The 16,643-nt window shown below is 28.8% G+C and overlaps 1 pseudogene; it reads right to left on the bottom strand.

Annotated features, from left to right (window-relative positions):
• Positions 1-2,242: 2,242 nt before the first annotated feature.
• On the bottom strand, positions 2,243-4,828 carry LOC123203667 (annotated as a pseudogene).
• Between the last annotated feature and the right edge of the window lie 11,815 nt (positions 4,829-16,643).

The raw sequence follows: 16,643 nt of genomic DNA, 5'->3' as shown, positions 1-16,643 counted from the left end.
AAAAACTCAAACAACATATCCATGATTTAGAAAACTAACACCTACCCTCCAAAATTAAGATAAAATTAAAGGTAAAATCATTATTTAATAATAATATTTAACATTTATATTATTTTAACCCCTTTAATTTGAAAAAATAACAATTTCGCCCAATATTAAAGTTTTGAAAAGTGACATTTTACCCCTTGCCTAGGGTTTTCCAATTTCACTGATGAATTTTTTTGCCAACGATGGCCAATCTCTCTCTCTCCGGTGTTCAATATTGGACTGACGATGTTTGGATTCGACATAATCCAGACGAAGAGTTTCAACTCTTTGTCTGGATCTTTATCATTTAGACAAAGTCTGCTTCATTTGGACGATGATATCAATCCAAAAGAAACCGATCTCCTTATCTGGATCGTCATCATTATCCAGACAAAGCCGATTTCGTCTGGACGACAAAGATTCAAACGAAATGTTTCGACTCTTGTCTAGATTTCGTCAAATCCAAGATGTTATCGTCTAATATTGAACACCAAAAAGAGAGAGATCGGCCATCGTTGGTCAAAAATTCATCGGTGAAATTGGAAACCTAAGGTAGGGGGGAGAATGTCACTTTTCAAAACTTAATTTTGGGCAAAATTGTTAGTTTTTCAAATTAAGAGGGTAAAATGATATAAATGTTAAAATTATTGTTAAATGATGATTTTTCCCTTAATCTTATCTTAATTTTGGAGGGTAGGTGTTAGTTTTCCAAACCATAGGTGGGTGTTTGGGTTTTTGAAAGTTGTGGGTGGGAATTGCAAATTCACTATACCTTGGGTAGGAATAAATCTTTTGGCCTTCTTTTAAATGTTCAAGTGTTCCTGTTACTTGAATTCAGAACAGTAAAATACCAAACTTTGAGCGCTTCTCTTTCATATACTTGAGAATCACGACGTGAAATCAATGGACATATTTGATCTTCTCAGGGCCTTCTTCCTCTCAATAGTTGCCAAAATCAGCCAACTTTTGCGAAGAGCTGCACCATTACTTCAACCACCACCACCCGCAGCACCTCCTACTGCTTTCGATAATGAAGTGACACTAGCTGGGCCGCCTGCTCCGGTAGGTAATCAGTATAACTTAGAGTGGGCAATGATAGTGATAGGGTTTTGCTTGCCATCAGCAGTTGAAATAGCTCTCCAATCCTTGCAAATTCATTCCCAGTTCCCCCCTATGTTCCATTTTCTTTGTCTTGCAATCATATTCTCCTTCACTTTTCTCTTTGTCAGCAAATTCATGAGCTCAAAATTTCCTACAGTTGCTCTGGCTCTCGAGCGATTCGTGTTTTGTGTGCAGTGACGGCAATATTTGTAGCCATCACAATTCCACTTCCTTTGTGGCTCAAATGCGTCGCTTGGACCATTTATGCCATCTCCTTCCTCATCGTTGTATTATTTATATATTCTTTCTGACTCAGAAAAAATAAATAAATAAAGATAAAGATGTTCACACCTTATATAAATATCGAACATTTATGAAAAAATAATAACAAATTAAATTTCTGTTGATCCAAGATTATTGAACTACATGACTTGAAATGCATTAGCTATGAATGTTTCAGTCTAATATTCTTGTGTTTTGTTCTTGATGCTGTTGCATTTGGTGGAGTCAAAGGAATAAGCGTCAAGCAAAGAATCGTTGTGTTGTATCAATGCTGACATGCTTGTTCCAGAGGAACCTAAAAGCGCTATGAGCTTTTCTACTATGGAACTTTTTAAGTCTAATAATTTTCATTGATTTATGGCTTATGATGCTTGTGAAATATATGAATCAATTAATCCATAGTGTTCCATTTTTGTTGCATTATGTTGTATATTCTGTCTTTCTTCCTTTCCGATTAGTACTCCTTCAATTTTCAACTGTTATTTTAAGTTAAGTTTTACCCTTGAAATTTTGAAAGGCATATTAATGTTTGTACAAGAAAAATTACTCAAAAAGTAATCCAAACCTAATCTCAGTTCTATTTTTAGAATCTGACCTCGTCAACATCTTTACTGCAATTTGGCTTACGGACCTGTGATACCAAATCTTAATAGCCATAATGCTTCATCCATTCAATGCATGTAAGTCAAGTCAACACGTATAATCTGTACATGCTTCTTAATTTGAAGAATGCAGATACATTTTTGTCCGTCTCCTTTTAAGTTTTTTCAATGATCCCGCTGATTTTCAGAACCTTGGAGAAGTTGATGCCGGCTCAGTTTTCTTAATAATGTAACAAACTCATAATAGAGAACATTTATTCAAGTACAACCAATTACAAGAACATGGAAACGGGATCACCTTGACTCACAAATATGACTAATTATAATAATCCTAAAGCAAGCAACAACCTAAACTTAGTAACACTTCAGGGTTTCAAACTCGAATCCCCTCCAGTTTTTGGAATGTAATTACAAGAAACTGGAATAAGGTAAGAGAACGGACTCTCTGAATCATCGAATGGAGGTCGAGGGAATTCATGAAAACCGTCAAAGTTACAGGTATCAAAGTTCAATGACGAGAATAAACTAGCTGAATCATCAGCACTCCCTTTGCTGTACATATCATTTTGAATCCCCTTTCCAGTAGGAGCATTAGAGCTGAAGTTGAAACTTATACTGCCAACTTTGCTTGTTGCTTCATTGCCTTCTCTTCGATCAGACGGCCCTGCAAGTCCTTTGTTGGTTTCATCAGTGGGAATGGCCGGCGTGTGGCCTTGGAAGAGTGCAATGTGTCCAAATAGCTTGTCTTTCCTCGAGAATGTGGTGCCACAGGAACAAAGCCATTTATCTTTGCCACAATGCTTCTCATGAGTCTTAAGATCAGCAATAACAGAGAATTTCTTGGTGTTGCATCTGCTGCAGATGTAACTTTTGTCGCAATGAGTTCTCTGTAATGATTTTTGACACACAAAATACTCTTCAGAGGCTGAAATTTTTTGTGATCCTTGTTCCGCTTGCAACCAGCATATGGGCAGGAATACCTCTTAATAATCATTGGTTCAGAATCATACCCCTTTTGAGGTTTTGCAAGTGCTGCTGGAGTTTTATACTCATCTCCATGACCTCTCATGTGCATTCGTAAATTTGCATCCCTCTTGAATCCTTTGCCGCATATTGTGCAGAAGTGAGTATGAGGTGCAAGGATTTCTTCTTTCTCTAGTTGTAAGATCTCATAGGATCCAGGAGGGAGGTTCTCTCCTTCTTCTACATCTTCTTCATCTTTAATTTCATGCTCTTCAAAAGTGTGGTTCTGTTCAATCACACTATTGCCACCAAGATCAACATGGTTTAAATTATTCAAAACTTTGGTTCCAGGACCACTTTGCGGCTGAACACCACCTTTAGGGTCATCCACTGGCGGAAAGAGAACCCCAGTAAACTGCCCAAGCTGTCCAATGGAAGGAGCGGCAGCTGAAAAGTTGTTCTTCACAGATGGGAGAAGACTACCAGCAGTAGAGATTAACTGAACAATAATAGAAGTGAGATCGGTAGTGATGAGCTGCTGTTGCTGAGCTACAAGCTCATCCGATTGCCCCAACACTTGGCCTCTTCGGCCGAAAATCAAATGCACCAAGTCCTGCAGCTGGTGGATCTTTTGTTCCAAAAATGAGAGGTTATTCAGCATAGCTTTTGGATCCCAATCTTCGGTTCTATTCGCCTGGAGTGCCTCATTCATCTGAACTGGGGACTTGATTTGGTTACTGGAGTTAGAAGGAAGCGGAGACTGGGTTTGTGGTTGATTGAACTCAGGGAAGGGAGAATTCATCCTCATGGCATAATCTAATATGATCTGATCTTCCCACTTCTGTGGTGGCCGCGAATCAAAATCAGCAAAAGATGAGTTATTAGAAGACATCCTTTTTGGTAGTTCATCTGAGAAGGAAGAAGACTTCCCCCAAGTGTCTGCACATAGACTCCCTTTAAGATCCATTTTCTAAAACCTTTATGCAAGTTTTTTGATCCAATAGCAATCACACCTAAAATTTCATTTGAGATCAGAATCACTTACTGAAATTCAAAGCAAAAAAGAATAACTACAATGATTTAACATCAAACCATTCACATAAACTCGGAAAATTAAACAGGCAAAAAGGCTAAAGCATGATCTTCAACAAAACTTCATAACCCAAAATCTTAAAAACAACTGAAATCTCAATTAAATACGACAACTTCAACAAAGACTCATTTGATCTGAAAATTCCAGTTGACTTCAAAATCAGAAATAACATAAAAATCCAACTCTTTCTCATCATATTCAATATTCTAGCACAATCTGAAAAACTCCATTAAGAATCCACTTAAAAGTTAAAACAACAAGCTTGATTTAACAGCCAAAGTAATAATCTCTTCTTTACAACCAACTGCAGATCCCCAATTAATCATAAAATAACAATAACGTAAAAAAAAAAAAAAAACCCTTCATTTATTACAATTACTAATACAAAGTCCCAACTATCATTTCATTTATACTATATTAAACAAAAAATAAACCAAAAATCTCATTCTTTCTTCGCTTAAAACACTAAGCTAGCAAACATTAAAAGATCTCAAAAAGATAAACTACCATGTTGAAGAACAAACTAAAACACCAAAAAGAAGCAAGATTCATCATATTTTCCCACTAAAAAAATGCATGCAACTCGTAAAAAGGTAAAAAAGAAAAGATTTTGAGGGTCACCCGGTTGAAAGATTGCTTAGATGCTCTGTTTCTGCAGCTGAGAAAACAGGAACATGGAAGAAAAGAAGAGAATGAAAGAGAAAGATTAAGCTCCACGGACTCCATTTATCAACAATCTGTGTGTGTAACTTGTGTTTGTGAGTGGGACATAAAGATGGTCAACCCGTCAATCATTACCGTCCGTCTTCGTTTGTCATGTTGTAAGATTTAAAGATCAGCGGTGGACAATGTGGGTCAACACGATTAGATGATTCTTGGCCGTTGATCGGCCATCACTACGCGGACAAGCAGAAACATGAACTTGAAAGTGAATTTACATTTGCTTTAACCAGATTCTGGGAAAGAATAATTATATTAAGGAAGCGTTTGGTTTGAGTAATGTTTTATTACTAAAATAGAAAATTATCTTGAAGATAGATTACTTAAAAGATTATTAGATATAAATGATTACTATGTTTGATAAAATTTGATAGGTATAAATAATTATTGTATTTGACTAAAGATAATAAAATATTACTAGTAAATTATTTTACGTAAATGCCCTTGAATATAATTATTTTTAAATATTTTTCATATTATTTATCATATTAATTAAAAATAAATTTATTTTTGTCTCAAAAAATTAATAAATACTAATATAATTATAATAAAATTAAGATTACCTTGATAATTTTAAATACTTAAGGTGAAGGTGGTAATCAGATTATCACATATATTACCTGTCACGTCAACATAGGTAATAAAATATTACTGTAATCTTTTATTACTGATAAATCAAATAAAAGAATAAAAAATAGATTACCAAAATAATCTTTAAAATTCATAACCAAACAGCCCTAACAAAATTTTATTTATAATTTTATATACAAATATTATTAAATTATTATATAATATAATATTATTTTAATTTTAATTTTTAATTATTAAATTATATAATAATATATTATTATTTATAAATAAAAATTATTATATAGCACTATTATGGTAGAAAATACTATCAAATATATTTTCTTTTGTTAAATGATAAAAACAGAATTGCAAAATTTTGTCCGTTTAATTTTTTTATTTTTCCTGAAAGAATAAATTAAGATTGTACAATTTTAAGTAGAAATAAAATTAGGTATATATTTAGGGCCATTATTATTTCAATAATTTTAGGCACATAAATAACCAATAAGTGATAATAAATTCAATAAAATTATGTGTATAATTTTTGTATATAATTTTATATATATATATAATATATCATTATATGATTAAATATTATTTTATTTTTAATTATCTAATTATATAATGATACATTCTTATTTGTACACGTAGTACTACTTTAATAAATTAAATGCCAAAAGACTTATTCCCACTCAAGGTTTGGTCAAATTTCAAACTTATCTGTAAAGTTTTAAAAACTCAAATACCCTTTTTATATTAAAATTACTGTTAGGATTAAGAGTAAAAATATTATTTAACTAAAAATATTTAAAACCCTAAAATTTTATCACGTTGCCCTTCTAAGTTTAAAAAACAATATTTTCCCCCACCCAAAATTTAAAAAGCGACTATTTCTCTCTTAAGATTTTTTTCTACTTCTCTGATGATCATCTCGCATGATTGACCTTCCCAAAACTCCTCCTATCCTGTCAAAGCATGCGAATCTTTAACCAAAATCGTCGGAGGAAGACAATTTTTCATCCGACAAAGAGACAAATGTTAAAGCCAAAACTAAAAAGAAAAATTGCCGAACATCTTCTCCCATCGAAATCAATCGAAGCCAAAATTGAAGAGCAAACTAACACTATCCAGATCGAGAGCAGATGAACATCGTCCAAATCGAAAGCTGACAATTAGAAGAATAATATCACATCAATTTATTCACATTCTAAACACAAAATTTTATTCAAATTTGATTCAATCTATATACAAAAATTTCATAAGAAAATTGTTCGAATGTTTTTAGTTTATACACAAAAATCTGATTAATGACTTTATACAAATAATACTATTGAAATAATATAAAAATTAATTGAAAACACAAACTGTAGAGGAATTAAAAAGGAAGTGGTTTCCACACAACTCAAATGAATCTCGGAATGTGTCCCCTCGCTCCAACATTTGCATTTGCAAATGTAATTAATTATTAATTTGACCTGGTTTAGCGATTAAAAGCTTATTTTTAAAGCATAATTTAATGGATTATAATAATATTAAATTAAAATTTAAAAAAATGAAGCAATGAAGTTACCAAGAAACTACAAACCGCCGCCTTGAGAATTGTCCTATTATAGGGAGTTGTCTTCGACCGTTTGTTCTTCTTCTTATTTTGAGAGAATTTCATTTTCACTCCTATACTTTTTAGTGTATTTTTTAAGGACATTTATTCCATATATTATTTTTTAAATCCATTATTTTTAGTTACTTCTAGAAACAATATAATGAAATGACAAAAATAATCCTCTAAAAAATAATAAAATGTAAATTTTATAAGCGATATCTATGTATAAATGTGTTTATTTAATAAGATTATGAAGAAAGAGTCTTTCTATTTTTTAGCATACCAACCATTAGTTGATTGTCAATTGACTTTAAAAAAAAAAGAAACCACATGCATATCCTACAAAAATAATGAAAAATATATTACAAAAACAATATTAATGTGTAATTATGCATATCCAATTCGTCTCTTTTTGTAAATAGATAGAAAAATGAAGATTTCATCTCTTAATCGGTAGTCAAAGACGATTTTTATCCACTGATTAACTTTGTCTGTCGATGACGAGAAGGCGCTAACTAATGGTTAAAGAGGAAAGAAAGAGTCATCGGAGACAGAGTGATGGTTGGGAGAAAAAAAAACTTAAGTGTGGAGAAAAATAATTATTTTTCAAAACTAAAATTTAAAAAATTATATATTTTTAATATTAATATTAAAATAACGGTTTTACTCTTAAATATAATAAAAAATTTTAACATATATTTTATGATAGATAGATACTTAAGTTTTTAAGTGGAACTTTAAAAATGGCCTAAACCTTAGGGGGGACAAAGTCTTTTCGCCTAATAATAATAAGCCTTTCCGGGATAGGTTAAATCCTTAATGACCCAAATTATGTACAATCTCAAATACAAGTTTTGAATAAAAAATTTTAAAAAGTAAAAAAAAAGAGAATAAAGTAACTTTTCGTAAATTTATTTTAAAAAATAAGGAGTATATTAAGATTGTAAATCAAAGTAGCCCTAAATTAATCTCAACTTAACTGTAATTAATTTAATTACAAGTTTTTATTTAATTCATAAAGAATTAGCTTTCTTCATGTAGAGGGAAGCAATTCTTTATAATACTCGCTTTCAATTTTTACTACCGATAGATCGTTAAAAAAAACCTAATAACATGAAAGAGAAAAGAAAAGATAATTATTTAATATTTTATAAAATGTGATTGGATGTACTTAAACTTTTTTATTAAAAGTTTTACTAGAAAAACTCCTCAAAATTTTGGAAGAAAATTGTTTGAATTTTTTTTAAAATTTAATAATTTTATGTTTTAGTTTATATACAAAGATCTGAGAGTAATGACTTTAAACAAATAATATTACTGAAATAAAATATAATTTAATTGAAAACACAAACTGTAGAGGAATTAAAAAGGAAGTGGGTTCCACACAACTCAAATGATTCTCCAAATGTGCTTCCTCGCTCCAACATTTGCATAGGCAAGTGTAATTAATTATTAATTTGACCTGGTTTAGTGACTTAAAGCTGATTTTCCAAGCATAATTTAATAGGATTATAATAATATTAAGTGAAAATAAAAAAAAGAATGAAGCAATGAAGTTGCCAAGAAGCTAGGCACCGCCACCTTGAGAATTATACTATTTATTATGGGAAGTTGTCTTCGATTGTTTCTTCTTCTTCTTATTTTGAGAGGGACTTCATCTTCGCTCTTATGCTTTTAGTGCATTATTTTTTAAGGACATTCATTTTATATTATATTTTTTAAATCCATTATTTATAGTGACTTTAAGAAACAATAAAATGAAATGACAAAAATAATCCTCTAAAAATAATAAAATATAATTTTCATAATTAATATTAATGTATAAATGTGTTTGTTTAATAAGGTTACAAGGAAAGAGTCTTTCTAATTAACTTTTAAAAAAATAATGAAGACATTCATATCTCATAAAAATAATGAAAAATATAGTATATAGCCAATTTTAATATTTGTTTAATGATGTTAAAGAAAAGAGTTTTAATTGAAGTAATATTATATTACTGATACATTTTTTCTTATTTTTGGTAGATATTTTTGTTATTTCAATATAAATTTTCAATGATCAACGAAACGGTTTATTAAGTCAAAGGCTAAAATGATAGTATTTGAAAACAATATTCTTGATTCATAATCAACTCAAGTTGGAGGAGGAAAATCGAACTATTTCTTTTGTTCATGTGAGTTCGAATATGGATTTAAACTTCTATCGATGCAACTACCCCTTCCTTTTGGTATCTAATTGGTTGGTTAATTAAATAATAATGTTATTGGACCATAATTGAACATGGAAGCTTAACAAGTTGATCTATTTTATCGAGATACAATAATAAATTATTATCATTTTCAAACATAAGCCTAACTAAAATTAACCAATTGGGTTTGTTCATACCAACAATTTTTTATTAAGATTCTGAACTAGTCAATATTGTATAGCATCATTATTCAAGGCCAAGTATCCCTTAAATATTATTGAGAAATTAGAATATAAATTTTTTACGATCCATTTTAGAAGATCAGACTCTATAGAAATAGATACACATATGAGGAATACTATATGTATACAACTGAATACATATAAGAGATACACATATTTTATATCATTATATGATTAAGTATTATTTTATTTTTAATTTAAAATTATCTAATAATATGATGATATTTATCTATATACTTATTTTATATATTTAAAATATATACACATAATTTTATTTAAAATATATATTTACTCGAATTTATCCAATATTATTTAGATGTTTGAGAAAAAAGACAAATGCATTATACGATGCGGGAGGGGATGGTGAGGGAGGGCAGAATGCTCAAGTAAAGAACAAAATTAATGAAAAGGACCTTATTGTAACGTGACCAAAAAAAGCCAACAATTTGGTGCGGTGGTGGCCATTCTTGCGCCCTTTCTCTAATTATAATTCCTTCTTTTTAGTAATATGAAAGAAAAGGTAAAGTGCAATTAATTATTTATATTGTTGCTTTAATATATTCTTTTCAGTTTGGAAAAAACCTTCTTTGGGCAACACATCTTAAGAGTTTTTTAAAAAGGCACTCCGAAAACCTGTTTTTTTATTCTCAAAAATGCTATTGCAATTTTCTAATTATGAAAACCCAAACACCTCTCCCCTTTTTAATTGAATGTCTGAAAACCCTCCGGCACGAGGTTTGCTTGAATAAAAAAATATTTTAAAAATTTATCAAATTAAAATTAAAGATAGTTAAAGTTTGTCTCAGAAAAATTATTTTAGTTTAGTTTGACTTAAATATAACTCAAATTTATGACCCAAATCAAACTATTTTTCGTAATAATACAAGTTTTGAATTAAAAAAATAAACAAATTAGAGAATAAAATAACTTTTTCGTAAATTTATTTTTAAAAATAAGAAGTGCGTTCTTCATGCAGCTTTCTTGGACGTAGCCCTAAATTAAAAATGTAAATCAAAGTAGCGTAACCTCAACTTGGACGTAGTTAATTTAATTATAAGTTTTCATTTAATTTGTAAAGAAGTAGCTTTCGTCATGCAGAGGGAAACTATTCTTTATAACACTCTCTCTGAATTCTTATCACCTATAGATTGCTAAAGAAAATTTAATAGAATGAAAAACTAAAATTAAATAATGTAATTATTTAATATTTTATAAAATAGAATTAAATATACTTAAACTATTTTATTAAAAATTTTACTAAAAATAAATAAAATTTACTCAATGGAAAAAGTATAATTCATATTTTATCTAATATGTTATTGTTTTCAAGAATTTGTTTCTCTTTATAAATGTTTCATCTCTTTGTACTGAGATAATATGAATTAATTTGATTGTTTATTAAATTGTAGAGGAATTAAAAGGGAAGTGGGTTCCACACAACTCAAATGGTTCTCGGAATGTGTCTCCTCGCTCCAACATTTGCATATGCAAATGTAGTTAATTATTAATTTGACCTTGTTTAGTGACTTAAAGCTGATTTTTCAAGCATAATTTAATAGGATTATAATAATGTTAAATGAAAATTAAAAAAAAAAAAAAAAGTTGCAAAGAAGTTACCAAGAAGCTAGGCCCCGCCACATTGAGAATTATACTATTATAGGAATTTGTCTCAAATTGTTTCTTCTTCTTCTTACTTTGAGAGAACTTCATTTTCACTCCTATGCTTTTAGTATATCATTATTTCAAGGACATTCATTTTACATACCATTTTTTTACTCCATTATTTTTAGTGATTTTAGAAAAAAATATAATAAAATGACATAAATAATCCTCTAAAAATAACAAAATGTAATTTTTATAAACGATGTTTGTTTAATAAGGTTATAAAAAAAAGAGTCTTTCCATTTTTTAGCATACCAATCGTTGGTTGATGGTTAATTAATTAAAAATAATAATGAATTGACATATATATCCTAAAAAAATAATGAAAAATATATCACATAGACAAGTTTAACATGTAAAAATGTGTTTGTTTAATGATTTTAAAGAAAAGAGTTTTAATTGAAATAATCTTATTTGTGTGATACCTTTTTTCTTATTTTTCGGTGGGATACTTTTGTCATTTCAATATGAATTTTCAATGGTCAACTAGCAGTCTATTAGAGACTAAGACGATTAAATTTGAAAAAGATATGCTTCATTTATCACCAATCCAAGTAGGAGGAGGAAAATTGAATTCTTTCTTTTGTTCATATAAGTTAAATATAGATTCAAATCTTTATTAATTCGACTCAAATTTAATCATATTTTTCAGGATAATAAGATATCTAGTTGGTTGGTTAATAAATAATAATATTATTGGACAATAATTGAACGTGCAAGCTTAACAAGTTGATCTACTTTATCGAGGTGTACTAATATTATTATTATTTCCAAACATAGACCTAACCACTATTAACCAGTTGGGTTCGCACAAATTAATCGCTCACCAAAGTAATGGGACATAAAATTAATAAATGTGCACAATTCAAGATTTTTTTTTTCTTCTCACATTCATGAATCATAAGATTCATAACAACAGTTGTTTATTAAGATATTTTTTACGATAAATGTTATGCATCTTTTAGAAGATATGACTTTATAGGAAATTTCTCATTTGAATGAATTATACCTTATTTAAGAATTGTTTTTACCCATAAGAATCACTAAAATAAAGGCATATACCTTATGATATATCAAATTCGGTTTGGTAAATTTTCTTTTAAATCAAAACTGTGGTGTAAGATGAATCTCTCTTGTCCCTATGGTGGAAAAAGGGAGAAAAATTATGTTTAAAAATGAAAAAAATTATGATGAAATATTATGAATTGAAATAATATTGTATAAATATTACTATACGTATCTATTTTGAATATATAAATAAATATATACTTATTTATGTCATTAAGTGATTTGATATTACTTTATCTTTAATTCAAAATTACTCAATCATATGATGACATACATCAAATATATATATATTTCTATGTTTAAAATAGATACGAATAGTATTATTGAATATTTAAATATCTTGAATATGTATGAATATTATTATTTTTTGAGTCTAAATTAATCATTTTCTTTTATCTTTAATAATTTTGATAAATTTAATTGATACTAAAATTGATCTAGACGTGGAATAATCTTTCTATTCAACTTGTATAAATTGATCTCTATTCAATTTGTATATTCTACCATACATTGATAAGAACATATTCTTCAACGAAAGAACTTTCTTTCTATTAATATTTTGGATATTTGATTGCTCAACTTGTACTTTGTATGTTTATATATATATATATATATATATATATATATATATATATATATATATATATATATATTGAAAACAAGTCATTTATTGCATCCATCTTTAGACTTCCCAATATAAGTGACAAGTTTGCAGAAGTAAAAGCTTGAAAATCTCTCGTAAATATAATCCCAGGAGCATGACAAATAGAGATGACAATTTGTCTGCCAAGCCAGTCTTTGGCCCACCCCTTTCTCAAGCCAATGATAATAGACAAATGTTCAGCTTTTAAATTCTTTTCTACATGAAAATATTCAATTTTGTTTTGTATGAAAAATCCAACTCACTATCTTCATGAGTTAGGGAAAAATAAAGTTCAGCATAGCAAATAAGAATATATATATAGAAAAGAGTTTTATTTGGATTTTCAATGTACATCTGTGAAAGATTTTCGTGTTTTCTCAATTTCATTATTGAATTACTTTGATTTTTGGATTTCTAATAGAAGATTCATTGTTTTTTATTCTAAATAGTGAAGATCATATTTTATTTCTCAAGTAACCTATTATCTTTATTAAAATACGGTTAATTATATGTTATAGTTCTTAAAAAAACATCTTTTTTTTCTTTGTCTATTATTGGATTATTGCCAAATTTTGACAACATTTTAGGCACACCTAGTGCTATATTTTGGATGGTGGAGATGTGTGTCTAATGCCTATAATATGAGATATAGACTTAAGAGTTTTGCTGTGATATTTACTATTTTATGTAGTTGTGTTATTGTTATGTTTTATTAGTTTGAGAGGTTGTGTACCCAGTTTTAGGTTAAAAATTAAGTACCATTATTTCAGATATAATCGATTGGTTTTTTTGGGTGATGCCTTGTGGTTTTATTCTTTACATCGAAGAGGTTTTTATGTTAAATCGCAATGCTCATTTTTATTATATTTGTTTTGATTGTTTGATACGAAAGAATTATATTTTAGTTCATTGTTTGTGTCACATAGTTCAATTAAGAGAGGGAGAATTTGATTTTGGTTTTGTTAGTTTGCTTGTTTTCTCCCCAACAACAAGAACAAGGATATATATATCTTTAACATGTCTCTTCATTTAAATATTCAATAAATATTTAAATATTTAAATACCTTTAAGTGTATTAATTATTACAAAATGCATCCTTAACACATAATAAATATATTATTATTTTTCTAAGTGGGTATGGGAGGAGAATTTCCCACCGGGATGGAGAGGGAAAATGAAGAAAAATTTGTTGAATGACAAAGTACCAGAATTTTTTATCATTCCCATATCAAGGATAGGGTGACAGTGGACACAGATTTTTTCTATGGGGACAGAGACAAGAGTTGGAATATGCAGCCCCTCCCCATTTATCATCCCAACAAGAAACAATAGCAACCACTTAAGGTGCCAGAGAAACCGGAAAGTTGAAAGTTATGTGAATCTTCTAGAATTTTAATAGGCAAAATATCTATTGAAATATGACAATATATATTAATTGCATTATTAACATGCAGTAAATTTAATATTTTTATATACACACAAAAAAAAAAAAAAGGGGGAAAGTGCTGCCCATATAAGCTTAATTATTGTTTTCTATTTGAATAAAATAAAAAATATATATTTACTCAAATTTATGCAATGAGGAAGTGGATGGTGAGGGCAGAATGCTCTTGTAAAGGACAAAATTGATGAAAAGGACCTTATTGTAGTGTGACAAAAAAGGGCCAACAAATTGGTGGCCACTCTTGCTTGCTCCCATTTTCTAATTGTAATTCCTTCTTTTTAGTGATACGAAAGAAAAAGTAAAAGTACAATTAATTTATTTATTTATATTGTTGCTTTAATTTATAAATTATATAATTAAATCACGTGTTATTCTTTTCATTTTGGAAAACACTTTTTAGGCAACACATGCCTGCTCCTTTTTCTATTTTTTATTTTGTTTTTTTAAAGCATTCTGGAAGGATTTTTTATTCTAAAAAAGGCTTTTGCAATTGTTTTATAATGGAAGTAAACACCCCCTCCACCCCCCAGAAAACACAGTATAATATTTTACTCAAAAAGAAAAACTGTTTGTAGAAACCACAAGTAGACTTACTTTCTTAATTATTTCCGTATATTTATTTTAAAAAGGTCAAAAGACTTATTCCCACCCAAGGGTTACTGTATCCCCAAACTCTCATATATTAAGTTTTAAAAACCTAAATATTCACTCATCTATTAAATTTTATAGTTAGTGTCAGGATAAAAAATATCATTTCATGATTTTATGTAAAAAAAAAAAAATTTATCTCATTTTCTTATCTTAGTTTTAAAAACTGACAATTTCCTTGTAACTTAATATTTTTTAAGTTTAAAAACTATCTTCCCAACCCCCTTCCCAAGTCTAAGGTTGCAACTTCTCATATTTTTTCCATTTGCAGTTGCCCTTAACCTTCTGAAAAATTTCAGTTTCACTCCCTTTTTAGCTTCAGTTTCTAGATCACCTCTAGCGTCTTTCTCCCTTTGTCTATAACATTTTCCTTTGTCTAGATCGAGTTGTCATTGCATCCTCTTGCTTGATTTTGACCAAATTTTACGTTGGATGAGAGAGAAGTGAGAAGGAGATGAAGGGAGGATGTCATGACGACTCGATCTCGATAGAGGAGGATGCTAGAAATGGATGGAGAAGGACATTGGAGGTGATATGAAAACTGAAGTTGAAGAAGGGGTGAAACTGAATTTTCCCAAAAGGTTGGGGTGGCTGCAAATGAGAAAAATATGAGAGGTTACAACCCATGACTTCGGGGGAGAGGAAGGGGAATTAGTTTTTAAATCTGGAAAATACGAAGATAGAGGAGAATTATTAGTTTTCAACGTTAAGGTAGGAAAAGAGTATAAATTTTTATTTTTTAAAAATAAAATTATTAAATGACATTTTCACTCTTAACAATAATTGTAAAATTTAATAAACAAACAGGTATTTTGATTTTGAAAACTTAATAAGTGAGAGTTTAAAGATGCACCAAACTTTGGGTAGGAATAAGTCTTTTGACCTTTTTAAAATTACAAAGTATATGGAGATTGTAAATTAAAGCTTCAATGTAGTTTAATATACACTAATAATAAGCCTTTACAGGATAGGTTAAATCCTTAATGACCCAAATGATGTGCAATCTCAATTACAAGTTTTGCATTAAAAAAAAAAAAATTAGAGAATAAAGTAGCTTTTTCTTAAATTTTGTTTTAATAATAAGCATATTATCATTGTAAATCAAGGTAGCCCTAAATTAACCTAAACTTGGATATAGCTTAGTTACAAGTTTTCTATTAATTTATAGAAAAGTAGCTTTCTTCGTGTAGAGGGAAGCTACTCTTTATATACACTTAGACAGTTCGTATCATCGGATTATATTTGTATTATATCAGTTTGAATTTTAAATCAAAAACTCTAACCTAATTCGAATTGGAATTGTATCAAAATTTTTCAACTCTAACCCAATCTTTTAATATTCGGGTTAATCTAACATAACCTAAATTGATCCGAAATTATTTATTATTTTCACTCTTCTAAGCTTTTTAAGCATTTTAATTTCTTTACAAAATTAACCCAACCTACCATTACAAAAAACACAATATAACATTTTGTTTTATTTACAAATGGTTTAAAAATTAAATAGCAAGACCTTTAAAACATGTTCATAATCTTACTAATGAAATCATATTCTCACTACCAAATAATAAAATAAAATATCTGAATAAAAATCCAGAATAATATTAGTAATTATAACTATATAAAGTACAATTTTATATAATCTGTAAAGATTTCAATTGCTATTGGATATTGTTCTTCAACATTTTTATAATTTATCTCTAACAAATTATACTAAAGTAACATTTCTTTAAACATTTGAGTCAATTCAAGTTACTTTCATGTTAACCCTAATACTACCCAATTTAGT

The sequence above is a fragment of the Mangifera indica genome, chromosome 19 (assembly GCF_011075055.1).
Source record: "Mangifera indica cultivar Alphonso chromosome 19, CATAS_Mindica_2.1, whole genome shotgun sequence".
NCBI lineage: Eukaryota > Viridiplantae > Streptophyta > Magnoliopsida > Sapindales > Anacardiaceae > Mangifera > Mangifera indica.
The sequence above is the reverse complement of the archived record's forward strand: the minus strand, read 5'-3'. Positions and strand labels throughout refer to the sequence as shown.